The sequence below is a fragment of the Pseudopipra pipra genome, chromosome 9 (genome assembly GCF_036250125.1).
Source record: "Pseudopipra pipra isolate bDixPip1 chromosome 9, bDixPip1.hap1, whole genome shotgun sequence".
NCBI classification, from domain to species: domain Eukaryota; kingdom Metazoa; phylum Chordata; class Aves; order Passeriformes; family Pipridae; genus Pseudopipra; species Pseudopipra pipra.
The window spans coordinates 4,094,920-4,107,239 of NC_087557.1; the positions used below are offsets into that span (position 1 = coordinate 4,094,920).

At 44.7% G+C, this 12,320-nt stretch overlaps 1 protein-coding gene across 5 annotated transcripts in view; it reads left to right on the top strand.

The window, feature by feature from the left end:
• The first annotated feature begins 7,937 nt into the window (after positions 1-7,937).
• Positions 7,938-12,320, top strand: part of RALGPS2 (Ral GEF with PH domain and SH3 binding motif 2) — a 107,301-nt gene continuing 102,918 nt past the window's right edge. For 3 of the 5 annotated variants that reach the window (XM_064664173.1, XM_064664172.1, XM_064664174.1), the window contains exon 1: positions 8,507-8,530. The gene's annotated coding sequence lies outside the window, so the exon portion shown is untranslated. Of the gene's footprint in view, positions 8,113-8,505; positions 8,531-12,320 lie in introns of those variants that run through there. The other 2 variants (XM_064664175.1, XM_064664171.1) reach the window with 2 other exon arrangements.

A 12,320-nucleotide genomic window follows, 5' to 3' on the forward strand; every position in this document is an offset into this window, starting at 1 on the left:
AAATGCTCCATGTCAGTCGATTTTTCTCAAGAAACAGGCCTTGCTTCCATACACACTGACTTCTTATTTACTTTAAAAATATATTTATTTTTTGTTTGTTGGGGTTTTTTTTCCATTTATCATAAGCTTATTCTGATGAAAGCTAAAACGATTTTTCAGCATGGGCATTATAAGGATGTGAAAATGTCATGATTATCTTTACTATTTAAAATGAAATTTTGAAAAGTCTCTACATCCCCCCTAATATTCATATTGGTATGAAAACTGTCTCACAGCTTAAGCCAGAATTTGGATCTAGGAACCTGGATTAATTTTATCCATGGGTTTCTCAGTTCCAGTAGAGAATATTGAAACCTTATGTAGGGGTTTTTTTAAGTGTTGTCTTTTTCTTTTAATGTAAGTGATCTTGAACAGTGCTTGCTAAGTCCTAACATACAGTATTTTCCACATTTCCTGACTCTGTAACTGAACTCGACCATCCTGATAATGCCTGAGATACGCAGGAAAAAATGCAATATACAGAGTCCCTGAGGCATTGCTGGTTTTGTTCACTTGAAAATGAGTAACTGTATTATAACTTGGCTTCTTAATTTTCATTGAAGGAGGTACAGAGCATAGTAGTTATCCCATGTAAGTCCAGCTCCCAAAGGGATTACCAGCAGCAAAGACTTCCCGAGCAAAGCATACACTGCAACAGATAATGGCTTGCTGATTCGCTTATCCCAAAAGTATTCCCAAGACAATTATATAAATTATTCTGAAAATGCTGGCTATAAAACAATGTAGTTTGTCTATTTTAGTAATTTAAGTGATGGTATTTATTAAATCTAAAGCTGAACTGCCTGACTCTCCACATCCTTCGTAACAAAGCTCTCCAGCAAAGCGTGGCAAGACCTTCAGTGGAGTTGCACCTATTTATACCAGTAGGCATTATACTCTTAGATTTTCAACCCAGGATTATTAGCTGTGGATGAAAAAAGCCACTGCCAGTTGGCTTTGTTCTTCACTATTTCTGAAAACACTTCACCATGTTTTACAAACAGTGCAAAAAGTTCTGGCTTCCCATCTTTGCAAGCAGTAACAATTACAATGGCAGAGGATGGAAGCAGCATAATAAACCAGACAGATGAGTAAAGATGGAAGATAACAGGTACCGAGTCCAGTTACCTCCTACGAAGCTTGGGGGAATGATAAAATCAATAATTTCTTCTATACAGGAGAAAGAGACATATAAAAATAAAATAAAGTTTGACACAACTCCTAGAGAAGGGATGAGGTAATTTTTTAGTATGACAGTATTACCATTGCATCAGAACTCTCCTGTAACAAAGTGTCAAGATCCTCAGTGCATCTCTAATACCTTCCAAGGATTTCAAGGCTCCCAATAAACACTGGGAGGGATCATGACTGGCCATCCTACAGAAGGTGATGGATGCAGAGTAAGGTGCTTCCCTAATTACTGTAACCATGTGAGGAACGGGCAGGCTGCAGCCTTGGCCAGAAGGCAGGAGCAGAGGATCTGTGAATCTGCTCCTCTTTGCTTCTCCTCACCCAGAAAAGAAAGCGAGCCACGGCTCTGTCCTTCCCCCTCCTCCATGTTTGGGCGAGGAGAGGTAAGTACAAAGCACATCTCAAAGGAATACAACTGGCAAGGCTTCCCACAGTGCAAATAAAGAATTCTAGGAAGTGTCTTTCTTTTTATAGCAAAATGCTTCCTGATTTCCCCATATAACATTACCTCTCCATGATAATTTGGCTGATTAACTGAATGGTAGTAGTTTAATCGGCTCCCAGTTTATTACACTCCATAACGAAACTACAACGAATCTATGGGTTCAATGTTCCCTGATGTACAGTCAGATGTAAAGATTCCTGGAGACTCCAGTTCAGCATCTCACCAATAACATTTCTAACCACAATGGAGAGCCAAGGGGGTTGGGGACTTGGTTTTTCAGCTTTTTTCCAGTTGTTAAACATTTTGCTCAAAAATTGAAAAATACTTTTTTTCTTCTCCATATAGCTGTTTAATCACTGCTTGAGGTTGAAAAAAGTGTTTTTGAGCAGATGGCAAGAACATAGGATTTAAGCAGGGGACAGATGTAACCATATTAGGGAGCCTGGAAGATAAATCTCTTGAAATCTTGTGGCAGACGTGATCATTACTTTGTTTACATAGATGAAATATTGCTAGTTTCAATTAACAGTTGCTGTTGTCCATATTTGGGATTTTTCCCCTTCAGATGGTCATTAAAACCTGTTGTAAATCATCGTGTTTGTGCTGCTTCCATACTGTGCATAAATCATGTAGGCATCCCAGCATCTCCACTCTTTATGGAAAATGTGTAGATGGATATTTATGCAACATAAAAAATGGTGTTTGGTTCTTTTTAAGCAGTTTACAAGTAACGTCTCTAGTGATGTGCTGTCTCCTGTGATGCAGCGGGGAAGCAGAGAAGGACATCTGCATTCAGCCCCTGTGCTGCCAATCCCTGCTTTGCCTCTGGCTCCCTCCCCGGCGCTATCGCAGTGTCCCTGTCGCAAACGGCTCTAACATAAAGCACGTTTCTGACTTCCCTACATCTGGGGCGTGGGAAGGCAGCACAGTAAAGAACAGCATTCTCTTCCTGTGGAAAAATCCGTAGGTTGCGTGAGAGACAGTGAGGAAATAACGTGTTATCTGTGTGCAGCTTCCTCGGGGCTGAGGCGTGTGGGAGAGCCTTTGTTGACCTTGGGGAAACATTGTTTTGCAGCTGTAAAGAGGAAGTCCTCTTAAAGCATATGTGTGTGTGTGTGTGCACTCACTTTACATGTAAAAACATATATTTACACGTATACTTGGGTGAATTCAGAAGCTCCTGCTTGGATACACTCTTTTTAAAGTCATGATCTTAAGAATATTAAGAAAATCCCCAAGCCAGTTGGGACTGCTATAATGTTGTAATTCCAACTCATCCCTTCGTTCTTGCTGGAACTGAGGAACAAGTAGAGGTGTAAACCTTAGGAAGTGTTCTAGCGTTAATCACAACACCTCGGGGAGCAAATGTTAGCACATCAGTTGAACAGAGTGAGTGAGAGGGGCTGTGAAACATCCATCCACTCTTCAGCACAGCACTCTTGGTAACGTTTTCCTCCTCCACCTGTAAACTCTAGTAGGGTGTCAGTGTCTGTTTGAACCAGATTTCTCTGGTACAGACATTTTTATCCACTAAAATACTTCCTATGCTTAGTTTCAAGTTTAACTGAACCAACTGAAAGTTCCATTTTGATTGAAGGAGGAAGCTCATCCTCTTGATTAAGGGGAAGAAGCTAATATACGTTTATTATGTATTAAGCATAAACATCCTCCAAAAGGAAAGAGGAAAAAGATGGTAGTTACAGCAATGTTATATTTTTCCAGTTCTGACTCCTATTTTCCCCTGTAACGAAGGCAGGGACACTACAGAGAATCAAAAAAGTAGGAATACATAAGTGTAAATGTCACAGACTACACACCTTACTAGAACGTGGATATTAATTGCACCATTAATTTTAATTGCACTGCATTTATAAAGTCAGACCTGTGTAGGTAAGCACTCCAAAATCAGGAAATAACAGAATTAGGGTGGCAGGTACCACAACTGTGCTGCAATCTTGAGAAATGATGGACAGTTTCGACAGAAAATCATACAATTTTCTTCTCATAAATTGGCAAGTAAATTTAGCAACATTTTACATTTCTTTAGCATTTCTCACCCTGATGTACTGTGTGAATTAAGTGCAGTCAGGCTCACAGAATAACTTAGTCAAAGAGCAAGAATAGAAAATAGCACTTACAGGTTATATAAATAAAATATTTTCTACGATATCCTCATTCTTCAGGGAACTATATGCTTTAGCAGATTTCCAGTTGGGACATCTCATATCAAACTGATTTTAACTAATGACTTTTTATGATAATAACTGTTTCTAGATTCATACAATGAAAGAACTTTACTTAGTGCCAAGCAATTAGTAATTAATGAAGTGCTAACTAGGTGCCAAAATGTAAGCTCTAGTCTTTCAAATCATTTGTTACCAAAACAAGATTAAAAATTATCTTTAGCACTATACTCAGGAAGCTTAGCTGAAAGGCAAAGAAATTAATTTGATTTTATATTAATATATAGTTTTAATCCCAGAGACTTGTATGCAGCATGATATGCCCAGTCATAATAAAGCACTATTTCTCTTTTTTTCTTAAAATGAATAGAATAATTTGGATTATAATCCACACAGGCAAAGTTGATTACATTAAAGTAACTTACATGAGAAATTTTTTATGCCAAAATGCTTATGCTACCTTCTGTCAATGAAAGAGTACAATAAAGTGCAGTCTGCTGGCATTTTTATAGTCTTCAAATTCGCAACAGCAAGTGCCCTGGCTTGCAATCTCAACATTTCAGTACAGCTGCCCCTGCAAACATATCACAGGTTGTTATGGGAGCATCCACGTTTGGTGTCACCTAATGGAAAAATGGTTTTCATCTGTGAAATTAAAAATATATGGATCAATTCCCTCCTCTCCATTGATAGAGAAAGTTGAAGTTGCAAGCTGTTGCTTTCAAAGGGAAATGTCACATCCTCTGTAGTTTGAGGGGGTTATGTGTGGTGAACGAGTTATACTCTTGCAGAGAGATGCAGCTCATTGGGCAGTGAATTTTAGAAATAATCATTGCTGACAAAATGTGGCACAAGTATGTCCAAAAAATACCACAGTAAATAATTATTCGGAAGAATCCTGCAGGCTGGCCAGACTAATACCATTTCTAAATTTGTTCTCTCAGGTGTAAGTGGTGATGGCAAATGTGATGTGCTGTGGGCTGGAAGATTTTCAGCCACCTTCATTTGGAGCCGTTCCCGTGACCGTGTTGGCTCAGGTTTGGCCCTCTGCACCCTCCCAGGCTGCCAGTCACAAGGGACAGCAGTTTTCTGTTACTTTTGACAGCAGCTTTCTTCATGATAGCCAACTGTTTTGCCACATATTTTCATCTAGTCATTTCCTCTCTTTTTGGTGCTTCCTGTGATTTGAATATTTAACAGCACAGCTGCAACATACAACTAATAATGTGTTTTAAGTGGAATATTTAGTATAATTGGGGAAATCCGTGCCTATAAAATAATAAGGAACATCAGCTATGTGTGTAGAGTTGGCAACTGAGTATTGGAAGGTGGTTTCTTGGAAAAGATTTTGGAATCATAGGTGAAAAGCAACTAAACATGGGGCTCTAGTGTAAAACTGGAGTGGAATTTGGGCATTTTGGTTTCACAGTCTAATGTATGTTCTCCTCCCCACTCATTCTTTAAAACTTTCTCCTATGAAATGATGCCAAGACAGCCAATATTTCTTAGTTTTCTCCATTTCATCTCTTGACATGTTGCATGCGTGGCTGTGTTCATATACTGAGGAGAGATTTCTAGTGAAGCACTGCCTAGGATGTCTGTGCGTTTCCTAAACTGTTGCCTTTGTTTTAGACCCCTCTGCAGTGTCTACCAGGAATTCTTTCCTCCACTGTCCAGTGTATTGTACTGATGACTATTTGTCAGTATTGAATGTCACTATATTTTCTTCCTACTCAGTTGGGTCACTCCAAGTATCTTCACAATTCACATCACAATTGTGAGTAATTTTGTGTCCCCTACAAATGTGGTCTCCTTCTGTACAACCCTTTTTCTAGATTATTTTAAGGGTATTTACAGCAAAACTAAAAACACCCTACTCTTTTGGTTTTTCACCATGATTATGAATGACTACACATTCTCCTGTTCAATCTCTGTTACTTTTTGGTCCATGACATTGCTTTTTCCTCACAAGCCACTATGCAGTTTTTCTGGAAGCACTTAGTGAGAGAATTGTAAAATGTCTGGAAAATTTGTCACCTAAGCCATATATACACCCCTTAAGTAATGCTGAGAAGCTTGTTTCATGAGAGGGGTTGTCTCCTGCTGTAGTGAAGAAAAATAGCTTACAAAAATAATTCCCATTGCTTCCCCCTTCTGAGCTGTTTTTACTACTTTTTTTTTCTCTTATTCCTCAATGATCTTAGAGCTCTTTCCCAACCTTAGCAATTCTATGATTCTATAATATTTTCTTATTTTTTTGTTACAAATTGTTGTGTTTCCAAATCTGGTGAAACATCCTTTCCATCCACTGACTCACCTGTTGAAAACCTTACAGCAGGATGGCATTTGGCATTTTATTTTCCTTTTGCTTATCCTGGTTCAGAATGAGTTTGACACTACGCCAGATTACCATGGTAAAAAAAAAAAGTGGAAACAATGTTCTCTTTCTAGGCACAAGCTTTATTAAAATTGGGGAAATGGCACTGTACCTAAAAGTAATGCTTTTCTGCTTTATTGTCACACTCGTGCCTGTAGTTTCTCAAATCCTTCCTGCCTTATTTTCCTGTCATGGATTTAAAAGCTGGTACAGTCTTTCCAGCCTGCTGGACTTGTTTAATCTGGATCCTGGTACCTATAGTCTCACCAGTCTGCAAATCTATTAAAAACCAGGCACTATGCATAGCAGGTGGCTCTATATTTCATCAAAACCACAGAGCAGGTGGCCTTAGATTGGATGGCAGCAATGGGTTACCAGGTATACAAATTACCAAGTCCATCTCCCACGGCTGTGAAGGAAGCAGTGACTATCGTAACTCCGTGATAGGATGAAAATAAGTCAGTTCACAGCTTAATGACATTAGGTATTGCTTTCAAAGCATTCTGAATATCTGTAAATGGTAGCTATTAATTATTGCAATAACTCGCTGGAGATGGAGCCTGCCTGGCGGGAGGGTGCGGATGGGAAGGTGGCGATGCCAAGTCCCATCTCCATGGCAGCAGCACTGCCAACTCTGGCGACTTTAGGGCAATTCTTGCAAAACCTTGTGGTTTTCTGAGGGCTTTCCCTCCAGAAATGATGCAAACACCTTGATGGCCTTGTTTTCCCCTTGTAGGCTGATCATTTCCCTAATGACCGTGGGAGCAGAGAAAAGTCTTGAGATTCATTGCGCTGCGTCCCTTCAGGACAGAGTTCTTAGTAATGTAATAGTCTTTATTTTGGGGCCAGTCCCTTTCCTTGTCCCCGTTGTCTCTCCTAAAGGGAGCAGTGCTTCACGGAGAGCTGTTTGCCTTTCCGTGCCTCGATTCCCCCCGCAGCGGAGCTGGGGAAGGGGCTGGAGCACAGGTCTGACGAGGAGCGGCAGTGGGAGCTGGGGGGGCTCAGTCTGGAGCAAAGGAGGCTCGGGGGGATCTTCTCACTCCCTGCAGCTCCCTCACAGGAGGGGGAGCCGGGGGGGCTCTGCTCCCAGGGAACAAGTGACAGGACAAGAGGACAGAGCCTTAAGCTCCACCAGGGGAGGTTTAGGTTGGACATCAGGAGCAATTTCTTCTCAGAAAGAGTGAAAATGTAAGTGTAAATGAACTTCTTTACACTGAGGGTGGCAGAGCCCTGGAACAGCTGCCCAGGGAGGGTGTGGAGTGTCCCTCTCTGGAGACATTCCAAACCCACCTGGACGCGTTCCTGTGTCACCTGTTCTAGGTGACTCTGCCTTGGCAGGAGGGTCGGACTGGGTGATCTCCAGAGCCCCCTTCCCACCCTAACAATTCTGGGATTCCGTGCTTAGACATTGGAACGGGCTGCCCTGGGAGGTGTTTAAGGAAAGACTGGGCGTGGCACTCGGTGCCACGGGTATCCTTGACAAAGTGGTGTTGGGTCACAGGTCGCACTCGGCGACCCCGCACGTCTTTTCTAACGCGCCCCATCCCGTGTTTCCTCCGTGAAGGAGGGATCGGGGAACACTGTCCCTGAGGGGGGGGGGGGGGGGGGGCGGTGCGGCGCGTGCGCAGCCCGCACGCGGCACCGGGCGGGGGCGGGCCCGGGGGGGGGGGGCTCTGCGCGCGCATGCGCGGGCGGCGCGGGCGCCCCCCCACCCCGTGTGTGTGTGTGAGTGAGAGAGACAGAGAGAGTGGCCGGGGGTGGCCGCGGCCGCCCCGCACCCGCGGAACGGCGCCGGCACAGACCCCGCACGGAGCCCGCCGAGCCGCCCGCAGCACCGCCGCGAGCCCGCCCCGCCGCCATCCATCCCCGCATCGCAGGTGAGCTGCGCTGTCGCGGTGGGGAAGAGGAGGAGGAGGAGGGAGCCGGCGCCCGCCTCCGCGGGGCTCATTGTCCGGCTGCTTGGAGGAGGAGGAGGAGGAGGAGGAGGAGGAGGAGGAGGAGGAGGGAAGAGGAAAGGAGGCTTCACCCCGGCTCGCACGCCGGGCCCTGCAGGGCTGTTGCCGGCAGGGGATTGGAGGCGCTCCGTCCCCTCCCAGATCCGGGGAGGGTCCCGGCCCCCCCGGGGCTCCGCCGCCCACCTGCCTCCGCCGCGCTCGGGGGCGGTGGGAAGGGGCCGGACCCCGCTGGGGTGTGAGGGGGTGTGAGGGGGTGTGCCCGGGACCCCCGGACTGGGTGTGGGACGCAGGGATGCGGGCCAAGATGTTCACCTCCGGCACCTGCGGGAGCGGCCGGAGGGTGGGTTTTGGCCGGGACACCCCCTGCGCTGTCCGCCGAGCCCCCGAGGACGGTGGGGTTGCTGCGGGGGCCGGAGGGCGGCCGGGGCGGAGCGGGCGGAGCGGTGGCTGTGGCGGTGAGATACCGCTATCCATCGGTCCTGCCCCGGGGATGGGCCCCGGGGACCGGGACGCGAGGGGCAGGGCAGGGCAAAGGGACGATGACACGAGGGACAGGGCAGTGCAGCGCACAGGGATGGGGACAGGAGGGATGGGGACAGGAGGGACGAGGCAGCACACAGGGATGGGGACATGAGGAAAGGGGCAGCACACAGGGATGGGGACAAGGAGGAGAGGGCAGCACACAGGGATGGGGACAAGGGGGAGAGGGCAGCACACAGGGATGGGGACACGAGGGACGGGGCAGCACACAGGGATGGGGACACGAGGGACGGGGCAGCACACAGGGATGGGGACACGAGGGACGGGGCAGCACACAGGGATGGGGACAAGGGGGACAGGGCACAGGCAGGGTGGATAGGCAAGGTATCAACACCACATAGCATTGCTTTTATATAAACCAGGGTAATTTCAGAGCCCCGAGTTGCCTTGCTTTAGACAGAGGGTGGACAAATAAATGGTGTTTGTTTGACACCAGGAGTGTTTGGCATTATTCCTGTCCTGGCAGCAGATGCTGGAAAAGCAATTCTGTAGATGTGTTTGAAACCACGATGAGTGGTGGTGACAGGTAATAGTTTGGGAGTAACTTTGGAGTCTCTCTGTGTTTAGTACAGGCCTGGTGAAATTCCAGGGGTGAGTTTATCTACTTGAGAGTCCCCTATACTGACACTATTTGAGGGATCCTTATACTGACAAAAGGTGCCTTTGCACAGGTCTTATTCTTGCTCCATCCTTTTTCCTGTGCTAAATTAAGGGGCTTTACTATGACAGGTAGCTAGAAGAGATGGAGACTGTTTATTTTCAGTGGGATAGGTGGATAGCCAGGCAATCACATGTTTTATAGGTCTATGGCTTCTGAGTTTTTCTCAAGACTGGAAAATATAGGATGCATGATGATGATTTTCTTTTTTTTTTTTCTTACCACTGCTTGCCTCTGCAGCTGACTTCATTTTAGTTGTATTATGGTGGTGTTTGTTTCTAAGCAAATTGGGTTTAACTTCCTATTCAATGGGAGACCCTTTTTGATATACAGACCTATTGTGGTTTTTACTGCATAATTTTATTTTATGAACTTCAACTCACCAGGTGTTTGGTTTAAAACTTTATTAGGTCTCAGCAGGTCATTAGAAATAATGCATGGACCAAAGGTTGAAAACTACTCACTACTGATACTTTTGTATCATTTTCGTGCAAGTAGTTTACTTTTTGACCCTCTTGACATGAGATACAGAACAATGAGGAGTAGGAAAATATATTGTTTCCCATAAATTTCTCTTGACAACATAGATGCATTTTTTTCATGTATTATTGTAGGGTGATTTATGATAATTGAGCTAGAGGACTTCATAGGCACCTCTGCATGAGCTGAACTGGCTTGGGTCCTGGTTTTGTAAGCTGATATGATCCACCTGGATGCCAAAACAGCTGGAGTGAGTTGGCACCATCAAGTGCCACAGAATAACATCCTACAGAAGTTGGTAATTGCTTGTGATCTTTTCTAGCAGTGCCCCTGGTTACTCTGCTAAACGTTTCTGGGCTATATAACTAAATTTTTTTGTTTGTTTGTGTGGGGTGTGGTTTTTTTATATTTTAAAGGAAATCTCTTGCAGAAGCAGAACTCTTCCTGCTTTGCAGAGCCTCTGCACATCCCTCCTGTGGATTGTCTGCAGTCCTGCTCAGAAGTTGGCTGAAGCTGGGTCACTGGAATTGAGAGGGTGCCCTCTGGTGACATCTGTATTTGGAGTTTGGGTTGCATGTAAAGGAACACTCCAGCTAGTCTGGAATTAAATATTCCCATCAGCAGGGCTGGAGGAGTGTTCTGCACTGAAATGCTGGTGGGTCATGGCTGAGGTGGGGCAATCACTTGTGAGGTGATGTGGAGGCTGTGCAGCAGTCACTTGGTGCCTGTGAGCCCCCTTGGGAAATATTTGACCTTAGAATTTGTGTTGCTGGATTTTGATGAGAAATGTTTGATTCCTCAGTCTAATGGAGACAAAACCCCCCTCAAAAAGCCTCTTCATGAGGTTGTCCTGTTTACTCATCAGTGGAGTTCTTTTGATTTTTTTCCTGTAGAATTTTTGGGTTTTTTTCCTGCAGAATTTTGGAGGAATCTTTTTCCTTCCCTGCACTTTTATCTTGCCTGGTCACTGTGTAGATTAAAAATGCCGATGTGCAGATATTTTATTGATCTTGATGCTGCTCAGCACTAATGAACAAGAATGAAGATACAGGGCTAACTTTAGCTAGTTGTGTAAACTTGGATTTTTAAAATTGGCTGTGTTTGTACAGAAAGCTAATGAAGTCATGGTGTCTTAATGTTCTGCTTGATGTGTCTTTGCATATTCGAAGATTTGAATTGACAAGCCACACCTCCATCTTAATCAGTTTGTTCCACTATTTTTTTTTTTCATTGAGATTAGGGGTTAATCTTTTCCTTCATATTTGCTTGAAGCTGAGTCATTTGGGCTCCTCCTTTCATTCAATAAGTAAAGCTGAGTTGAAAATGTCCTTTAGGGGTGGAGAGTGTAATTGGTTGCATTTTGTCAAAGTATAAGGCATTAAAGGCATGCTATGTTTCTGTTTTCAGTGTTGGTTTAAAGCCCCCGTTAGAAAAGATACTTAGAAATGCATTTTCAAAATAACAAGAACCTTTCTGTTAATAACCTTTATATTTAAATACCTGGAACTGCTGCAGTAGAAATCATAAGTGTGTGTGTCTCATATTTATTGCATGAACAGAAGCTTTGTGGGTTTCATGTTTTGTCTGTTCATTAATTAATCACCCTAAAAGACTGCTGAAAGTGTGTCTTAATCCCCTAGAAACGTGTGGATGTGTGATTGCAACTCTTTTTTTCCTTTACAAAGATCCTTAAAGGCCTTGCAGGATTCCAGGGAAAATGGCTTTGCAGTCCTTCTTGTGGGCAAGGTGGTCCCACCTGGGATTCTGCCCAGCAGGAAGGGTCCATCCGAAATGGGAGCTGGAGTGTATCCCCACTGGTGTGGGGTATCAGAGGGTTCCCAGTGCTGGCCCTGGAGGAGCTCTGTGAGGTGGAAAAGGTGGGGAACAAGGAGAGGGTGGCCCAAAGTCATAAAAGGGAAGGTTACATTCTGCAGCCTGGTGTGTGGTGAACATTGGAGCTGCTGCTGTGACTCAGAGGTCAGAATGGCATAACTGATGGTCATTGAACCCACCTGAGGCTGAGGGAGGCTGTTCCCTGTCTGGGTTTCACTTTATAGCAGAGTTTGTCTAGGGAAAAGGAGCTGTTCGCCCAATCTTACAGTACAGCAAATAAAACGCTGGGAAATCTAGTGAGTCAGCACAAAGTATTTTAAAATGTAGTGCTCCTGAGGTGCATAAAAGGTTGATGTTTGCTCTCTGGACTGTTCTGAGGTGTGCTGCTCTAGTACACTCAGAGCTGTCTTTTGAAACCTCCCTACGGGCTTCCAGATGGAAGACACAAGTGTGTCTTCCTTGAACCCATGGAGATCCCCTGAGAATGCTCACAGAGTCCTTCCTATCCCACTTTATTGCCAGCGTAACTTTTTCCATGTCTGTAAGTTTAGTGCAGAGAAATTACAGCCTCCGTGTTTAATGTATACTTTTCCTTAGGGATAGGATTCCCTCTTCCTTC